Raw genomic sequence first — 9,428 nt, forward strand, 5'->3', positions numbered from 1 at the left:
CAATAGCTTCTTTCATATGTTTGAGCCCCTGTTGAAGTCTTAAAATCTAGACTGGAGTGTCCAATTGCTGCATTGCTTGCGTGTCAGTTTGTGTTTCTCACCTGTTCGGTGAAATGTTAGAAAGTCATTTGCAAACATGGGTTAGAAGACAAAGGTTACATTCACTGCATAGTTTATTGATACCATGCACCTATAGTTTGAGAATATACAACATTTATTAAATGCTCTGACACAGAAAAAAATCTGCAGAATGTTGCTATAATAAGACTAGGCCATAAATAATAAATTTCTAAAAGAGAAGACTGATAGCCTGGGTTCCCTCTGGGGTGGATGCTACTTCTCAGTTTTAGTAGAGTTTCTTGCTGCTATGCCCCAAGGAGTTAGGTTTATGGCTAGGTGCTATGGACCAGACTATTTATGTTCTGTAGGTGAAGTCGCTTAAGTAAAAAGAGAAATAAATTGCACTGTTATAGTTTTGTAGAGGAGCAGCTGTCCTTAATTTTTTTTTCTTACTCTACTCTTTGAACTTGATGAGAGCATTCACAGACCGAGGCTAAGAGATGATTTACATAAGGTTCCTTGAATTATAGGCTGCTATAGGCCATTATATTTTACCCTTTCACTGTGTATATGTTGAACTCCATAACTTTTGATTTTAGTTTTAAACCAGAGCAGGCAACCTGAAAAGGTATCTAGTCTGTGTGGAGAGATGCCAGGAGATAACTGTGCCGCTGCTTGATTACAAGTTCTACTGAAAAAAAATTGTGACTTTGCTCTCTTTGGTTTGACTTCAGCACCCAGATGTGGATTTCAGCTGTACTTCCCAGTGATCTGGTTAATTTTGGACCCTTAGTGGACACCTTCAGAGTGGAAAAGGAAGCCTAGCGACCACTCATCCTGTTTATTCTTGAGAAATCTGTGCTGTTGCTGTTCATTTTCCCCAGCACACGCAATATTTTTAACGTCAGTCTTGCCAAACTTCCAAAGGCAAGTTCACCTCCCCACATGTGTAAAACAAGAACCCACTGGTTCATGTTTCTGCCGAGTGGCATTTAAGAGCATATGTCAAGTTGCCTGTCCATTATAGCTCCCTCCAGCAGCCTCAAAGACGATGAGAGCAGCAGCTGCACATCAGCACTTCTTCTCTATCATTGCTTCATTCCCCTTTTGTAGTTATCATCTGTTTTATTTATTTATTTATTTTTTCCTAAGGAGTAACTTATTTCTGACAAAGAGAATGATCTTAACATATTTCTTCTTTCTGAAAATAATAATAAATACTATTTTTGCACATCTGCTGGCAGAATATAAAGATCGGTACCTTTAAAATGACATTAAAATATTATACCTAGAGCAGCTGCAAAATGTAAATGTAGTCTGTGGTGTAACTTGTTCAAGTCCAAAACCCACAAAGGAGGATACAAGGCTGCTTATGAGCAAGCAATATCTAAAAATAAAGTAGTAATCTGGAATTCTTCTTTTGCGTGGCAAATGAAGAGGAACATTAATAGTTGATGTCCATGTTTGTCATCCAGTTTACAGCTTTTCATTTTTTCAATTAGAATTAAATAAATGCCAACATATGGAAGCAGATGTGGAGTTAACCATTTAAGACTCTCCAAATCTTGCCAAATTCTGGGTAGACTCTGTAAGGAAGACTGGACTGCAAGCATCTGCTTTTTGGGGGGCTGAGAGTGCAGCTAACAGAGAGCCCAGGGAGGCAGCTTGGCTGATAAGGGCAAACTGGTGTGTCAGGGCTTGATTTTTCTTGCAGTGGTGCTATTGATGTAATTCTAACTTCATGCTAACGGTGCAGTAACCGCTACTTAGAGTTACAGTATACTATGTTCGTGCCAAAAGACTGAGGGATGCAGCTTTATCCCCAGAGTTTTTGCTAATTGAGATATTTATGACATGCTTTAGACCATGCAGAGTCTTGAAATGGATTGGAAAATAGGAAACTTTGATTTGACTTTTTTTTTTTTTTCTTTTTTACAGCTCTGTGTTTGGTGAATTGGAGAAAAGTCAGGCATATATCTGCTTGTTCTTGAAGTTGCATTTAATGAATCAATCTCTGAAGCAAAGGGGGGAATGGACAGAAATAACAAACCATTAATTTATGCTTTCGCATTATTAGATAAGACTTTAATTTGTGTCAAAAAATAATGCACTACTGTACCAGAGTGCCAGTACCAGTCTGTCAAGCTGCTTTTTTCATCACTTGTACTCATAATGAAGTGGCTCTTCAGCTCTCAAAGGTTTAGCACTGCTAATCCCAAACACCAGATTGTCCTGTGCAGAATTACTTCATTGTTGTAATAATATATTTTTAAGACAAGACTGAAATTCATGGAGAAATGAGCTAGCTTGTCTGTTAGGGATGGCCTAAATGTGGTACTTCATGCTTACTTTTGAAAACAAAAGCATCCCATGTGCAAAATCTGTCCCAAGTCTATGACAATGTAGGGGAGGTGTCCCACACAGTGGTTATCAATCCCTGCTGAAAGTTAGGATGCTGCAGTATCATCGGTGGAATCCCTCAATATTTAGCAATCCTATTAAATATACCCTGTAAATTATTTCTCAGCCTTCGTGTCTCCTATTTGGATGGAACAGCCTTGGAACTGAGCTACAGAAATGAGCTATACCTGAAGGAAGAATAAGGAATCTCCAGATAGAAGACAGAGATAGGTGTGAATTTGCTGAATTCCCCAGTCAGCTGAGCAGGAAAGTGAATGGATCAGGGCTCACTGAGGATGAGGGAAACTGGCTGTAGAAGAGGGAGAAGATACAATTCAGAGAGAAGGTGGGCTACAGGAACAGAAACCTGGCTGCCCATCTATCTTCAGCTTTTGTCATGTGCAAAACAACAAGTAATTACTTTATAAATGTCAGGCGCTAATTGTAAGGGACTGCTGTGTGCCCCTTTAAAAACAAAACATACATCTAGGGAACAAAGAAGGTTGTAGCTCTGTGAAAAGTGTGTTTACATCAACATGCAATTATGTCAATGTAAGGACACCAGCCCTTTTTTTTTGTGAGCCCCACTGGCACATGTTGCAGGCAAAGGCTTTCCAGCCAGAGGCCAATGGGAGAAAATCTGCTGCTGCCTGAACTAGCTCTGGGATTTGTGAGTGTGCACGCCCAGAGAGCAGCTCTCCCATGAACTGCCCCCGTGCAGAGCCCAAATGCTCTGCGTGGGCTGGGAGGCAGCACGTTATGCTATGCAAACCCTCGTCGTGATCTGGCTGCAGGTGGTAAAATGTGACACTACACCACAAAGAAAATTAAGTGCTGGCTACTTCTTTCTCTTATTATGGCCAGTGCATGTACTTCCCTCACTTCCACATACCGTTTCTTATATTAACTGCATTCTTAAAGGAAGCAGAAATAATTGAGTAAGCTTTAGGAAAGAAAAAAAGTTGAAGGTTCTTTTTCTGTTACAGAAAAAGTTAAATGCACAACATATTAAATGTTGATCATCAATGATTGTAAACAGAGCTCTGTTCCCACTTAGCATTTATTTGGGCCATTGTTACAAAACTTGCATTAAAAAAAATAATATATATATATACACACACATATGCCCACACATATATATAATAAAAAAGCAGAACCTTTCTTCCTGCTGTGTTTATAACCCTACTCTGTGTAGGACAACTGTGAGCACAGGACCACGTGGAGGACGCGGTGTTTTTCAAAGGAAGATATTTCCTTGTCATTAATAATTTTCCATGTAGAACATCCAGCTAGTCTCAAGCTTCTAACAGTAAAGTATAAGAATACCTTACACCCGCCGACTAATTTTAGCTAACGCAAACCAAACATTTCCCTCTTCAACCAAATGACCTTGTGGCCGCCTGGGAGTGGTTACACGAAGCAGCTCGGAGGCTGCTGGGCTGTGTTGATGCTGGCAGGGGGCGATTTCACGGCTGGCATCCCAAGGCAGGCAACGAGACAGGCAAGGAGATCGCCCAGGCTGTGAACTTGAACCATCCTGGTGGGAGGGGAGGGAGCACAAGAAAGCGAGAAGTGGTTTGAAAGGAAGTTTTGGCTGTAAATCTGTTCCCAAGCCAGTTCAACCTGCTTCTTTATTTTTATTGTCACAACGTTGAAGTGGGGGATGACCATAAATGATGCAAATTTCTGAGCAGGATGGGGAGGTGCACCTCAGCCTGGGAAATACCAGCAGGGCAGACTGATGAGCTTTATGTTTAAAAATACTCCCCTCTGCTCACTGCCGAATTAACTTAGCCACTTTCCAGTCTGAGGACGTGGGAGAACAGCACTAAGTGAGCTGTTCCTGTTGCCAGCCCACCAGCCACTTGTGGTCATTCCCCCCTGCTGTAGCAGTGTGGAGCAGCTCTCAGGGTGCCCTGGCCAGGGGAGCAAATACCTGGCAGCCTATTGCAGACGGTTTGGACCTCTTATGCAACCAGAGAGTGGGAGACGAGGGGCATGGTTTATCTCTGTGGCATTGCTTGACATAAACATTATGTTTGTATGCTGCTTGAACACTAGATTCATACTTCCTACTGCTTGTGTTGCTGTAATCTTTTCAAAGTAGCAGTGCTCTCTCTTAAAAACTAAACTGTTAACGTTGATAATGTTATAGCTGTCTTAATTGAATAACGCTAAAGTAAGGACAAGCTTTTGGATAATTCTTTGTTGCTAAGATTGAGATTTGTAGTTTCGGAGGATAGAGGGAATTCCTTTAGCATTCATCAAGGAAGGGAATATTTTATGTCTTCCCAGAGCTGGGCTAGTGTAATTGAAGGTATGACAAGTTTTGGAAGGCCAGGGCCGAGTTCCTTTGGCAGAACTGTTGCAGGGAAATGTGCAAATATCTACTGTTAATCCTGTTACTGAAGGATGCCATTGCATTGGCTGGAAGAGGCATTAAATGTATTCCTCACTCTGTCAATGAATCTCCTTCCTGCTTTGTGGAAAGTCCAGATTATTAGGATCTCATTCTTCTGTTTGCATGATGGACAGGGCTGCTAATGCTACCTATGCTTAAGGTTGCTTGACGCTTTCAGCCAGAAGGTCATGTTTTTAACTGTCTGTTAACTCTGCCAAAGCTTAAATAGTTTAGGCTGAGATTTTCCAGACAGGTATCTTTGTCTGGGAGAGCTGGTGGCAGGGGAGAATTTCAGCCAAACTTAAATCAGTCACTTCTCTGAATGAGCTGACAGAAAATGACATTGTTTTGTCCATGTTATGAAAGGAAAATGTCTCATATCTTACTTTGCTGGAAAGAAAACCTTTAGAGTCTTTATGCTTTTCCACTTGAGAATTGGTGAGCAGCATTTGATCTTACTTGGGGGAGAGAAGAGAGGTGAAGTAGATTAAAAAAAAAAAAAGTAACGAAAGACTGCAGCTTAGAAAAGAGATGAGCCTGAAAAGAGATGAGACTAATTTAATTTGCACTGAAAGCCTAAACTATGGTCTTTTCATGCATTTTTGAATGCTTGACTTTGCAAACTTAATGACATTTTTTTTGTTTGTTTGTTTAAAATGTGAGATTTTTGTTAATAAAGTGAACTAAGGAAAGCTGCATCAAAGGATATAATTTTGACGCCTGTGTTTTCTACCTGCTCTGCTGAAATCTCCAGATGCCCTACTCTTCCACCAGAGTAAGTGGAGCAATGGAGCAGTGTGCATGGGCCTTGGCAGAACCAGAGCAGGTACGCCTTGAGCAGGTAGCTCTTCCTCAAAACCACAGGACTGCTGGGGCTCAGACCTTTTAGGCTTTACCTCAAGCTCTGGCTGGGCTGGTGTCTTAGGCACATGTCCTTTTCCTCCTTTCCTTTCTATTTGGAACTGCTATGCTTTAACATTCTCTGGTTATCCTCTCTCCAAAAGAGGTTCAGAGTGAAAACCTCTTAGAAGGAAGTTTCAGGTGAGATGGTGGTCAGAAGATAAGTGTATTCCTTCCTTACCCATAGCATATTTATTTGACTAATCTTCACTTTTTTGTGTCTCATTTTCTTCATGAATATAAAGAAAAAAAAACAAACTAGTAATAATTGAGCAAAATGATTGCTTTTGCAGCATTTGAGTGTTGATGAGGTGAATCAGAAGGTTAGCTGTATACATTAGAGGGTGTACAAGGGAAGGCAAAGGAGGGCTGCAGGAAAAGGCATCTGTGTTCCTAGAGAAAAGGATTACTTATCCTGGTTGGGGGATTTCTCAGCTAAACTACAGCTTGTACCACTGCGGTGCTCTTTGCACTAGTGGAAAGCTAAGGATAGCTACTCTGCCATGTCAAGAAATGTTATTTTGTCTTGTGTAATAATGAGAATTTCAAAATCTTTACTCTCCAGTAACAGAGGCTTTAGGCCTGGTAAGGTGACAAGAAAAGCACAGCACGAAGACAAGGCAGTGGTTTTCTTTTCTGACTAAACTATTGGGACTCTTATAAAATCGGGTTGTTATCTTGAGTCTTATTTTCTGAATATTATTTTTGGAAGTACGATATGGTTGTTTCACTTTTTAAAGACTGTGATGGAGAATGCACAGCAGTCTGCAGGCTTATCAGTTTGATCTAGAGCTTTTGCCAAAGAGTATACTTCAAATATTCTTGATTTCTTCCCCATCTTTTTTCCTTTTCTCCCCCTCCCTGAGTGTCTGGGCTGTAGAGACTGGAAACTAAGGAAAATTACAAGAGGAATGAACTTATCCCATTAATTTTTTAAATACAGTTAAGCAGAACAGTTTTTGAGCAAATCACTCAACAATAGGTCACTATTTTTACTGGAAGACATTTAGCTGGAAAATATATTGAGGTGAGGAAAAATGCTTTATTCCTTGTGTGTATATGTATATTTGAACCCTGATTCTGGCTGTCTTATTTGCTCTCCTTCTAAAAAGACGTGAAGTCTGCTGCAGAGCTTTTCAACTCTTCACCTAAGTTTTAGCTAAGACCAGACTGTAAGCAGTGTGGGGCAAAGGCTGCATCGTTGCTGTTTGACTATTTAACACCTTAAAAGAGATGGTAAAGCATGAGTGAAACAATTGCTCAAATAAGAAAATGTTAGTGGATATACTCTGTGAGAAAGAGGTAAACTTCTCATTTAATTGTGGATATCAAAGGGTTGAAGAATCAATGCATATTTGAATTTCCTTTTCACGGTTCCTCTCTTGGATGGGCATGGTTGGAGCAGGGGCTTGACCAAATGACCTCCAGAGACACCTTCCAGCTTGATCTCTTCCATGACTCTTCAGTTCTGTCTGTTAAAAACACAAACTCATGCTTCAAGCCTTTAGCTTAAGAACTCCTTATTTAGTAAAATGGTGTAGCTCAGTGTCTCTTCCTTTTGGGTTTGCAGTGACTTTAAATGATATTAATGTATCAACTATAGGCATAAAAATATACGGGTAATGTAGTGAAAAGGTTTCTTTTCATTCCTGAGCTTTGACTTAGCTTCTAATCTCCTTGCCAGTGCTACAGAGGAGAGGATGTTTTGCTGTTCAGATTTTCTCTCCACAGAAAACTGGGGGAAGCTGTAGCTGTAGAGGTTGTAGGAGGGTCCTCAGGACTTTTCTGACAAGTATGGGGGCAAAGCTGTTAAACTAAACCTGTCATTTTGTAGGCCAAGGTGACTTCACACCTGTCATCCAGGCCAAGTTAAGGACTGTGAATGATTGCTTGCTGCTCAGGTCAAATAGTTTTCTACCCAGAACTTGCTGGCTATGGCTGCAGCCCTAGTAGAATGGGAAGCAAACCAAATAGAGATATCAAGTTTTGGCTAATCTATTTTCATCAGGATATTTGATACAAAGTGTTAAAATGAAGATTATTAATATTTTAAAGAAAAATAAATCAGATAAATTACATATTACTTATTACAAGGTATTCGATGCATTTTATATATATATATATATTTAACATGTGTATTTGATGTATGTGTGATATATATCTTATATGTATATCTTATATATGTACTAAAGCAGAAATGTAGGAAGGTTTTTCCAGGCTCATACTTTGAGTTTGGCCATGACCTGGAAGGTCAGATTTTACAGTAAGAACAGTCTGGGGCCAGAGCATCCCAGTCTTACTCTTACCTATTTTTATCTCCAAACCTCTCTCTCCATCCCTGCAATAAGCTATACTCGTTATTTATTTTTTTAGGAAGCGCCTTAGAAATAGCTGAAGATGTGAGATACCAAATGGATGTTACTGGTGGGTGACTGGGTTCAGTGAGACGCTGTGTGGGTTCTCTGAGCATGAGAAGACTGTCATTGCTTGTCCTGATCTCACTCAAATGTTTTGCAATGAAATATGTGGGTTTTGGCCTTCACTCAACAAAGCACTTACGCATTTGATTACCCTGATGTCAGCTAACATCGCCTGAAATCTGTTGCATCACTTTAATGTGTAAAATAAAGCACACCTTGTTGAGTCATGACAGGCTCTGTTCTTACTGAGGCAGTAATGCAGAGCTGAATTGATAGCTGATTTTCCCCCTCCTCTTGTTAAAATTGTTACTTGCTAAAAGAAGTGTTGGTAGAAGATCATGTTCTTTATCTTGTATTTCCATCTGTTTGATAGCTGTTGTCATTTGGGAACTGGTTTGGGGGCATTGTTTCTTGGCTTCTCTGTACCTGTTTGCTTCTGTCTTTTGGTTTCAAGCCCTTTGGGGGCAGGACTGTCTTTTCAGTATGACTGTGCCTACAACTGCAATCTCCAGCCTTGGTGTGGTACAATTTTGCTCTTCTAGGAATGTAGCAGACCCCGTTCCATGCTCAAGATGTCTATTCAGGCTGCCTCTTCCCTCTTACCTCTATGTTTTGCATATATGCAGCTTTTTGGTCTCGACGGGAGTGCTGGGAAGAAATGTGCATGCCAAGGAGACCTGGGGAAGGATCTTGTTCTCTGGCCACAAAAGGGGTGAACTGGCTTTTGCTGTGGTTCAGCACTCTCAGAGAAGGACACAGAAGGGTGCCCTCATGTACGAATGTATCTCCAAACACCTATGTGAGTTGTTCACAGTCTACTCTTGCTGCAGACAGCAGCTGGTAAGGAGTTTCTAAAACCCGGGGGTTGTCTCTGCCAAAGCCTGCAACTTCTCCATGCGCATTTTGGTGCAAGAGCTAACAACAGATTAAAACTTTTAATTGTTATTTCTGCAATGGGATTGCAAGTTCATTTGTGGAGCCAGTTGGTGTATGTCTTGAAATCTGATTGATTGAACAGTTAATCCTTGAAAGCTTCCCTTTGAAATGTTGCCAAGGTCAATCAGGGATAGTGCCCATATACATGTATATGTGTCATGGAAATTACCTATTTTGCCACTTTTATCTTCCCCCATGTAGCTGCAAGCACGCAGAATTTTCTGGTCTTCTCTTACATAACGTGAACATCCCTCAGAGCACTGCTTTTAGTGATCCACGTTCAGCTCGGTGCTCATGGAATACGGAAAAAC

General features: G+C 40.6%; 1 long non-coding RNA gene across 3 annotated transcripts in view; it reads left to right on the forward strand.

Moving 5' to 3' along the window:
• The window catches only part of LOC137856524 (uncharacterized), a 62,397-nt gene extending 53,172 nt beyond the window's left edge, over positions 1-9,225 (forward strand). Inside the window, exon 4 of one of the 3 annotated variants that reach the window (XR_011096542.1) lies at positions 8,135-9,225. This is a non-coding gene — a long non-coding RNA (uncharacterized lncRNA). Of the gene's footprint in view, positions 1-794; positions 1,473-1,998; positions 5,575-8,134 lie in introns of those variants that run through there. The other 2 variants (XR_011096541.1, XR_011096540.1) reach the window with 2 other exon arrangements.
• The last annotated feature ends 203 nt before the right edge of the window (positions 9,226-9,428 follow it).

This window comes from Anas acuta, chromosome 4 (assembly GCF_963932015.1).
Source record: "Anas acuta chromosome 4, bAnaAcu1.1, whole genome shotgun sequence".
In the NCBI taxonomy this organism is placed as follows: domain Eukaryota; kingdom Metazoa; phylum Chordata; class Aves; order Anseriformes; family Anatidae; genus Anas; species Anas acuta.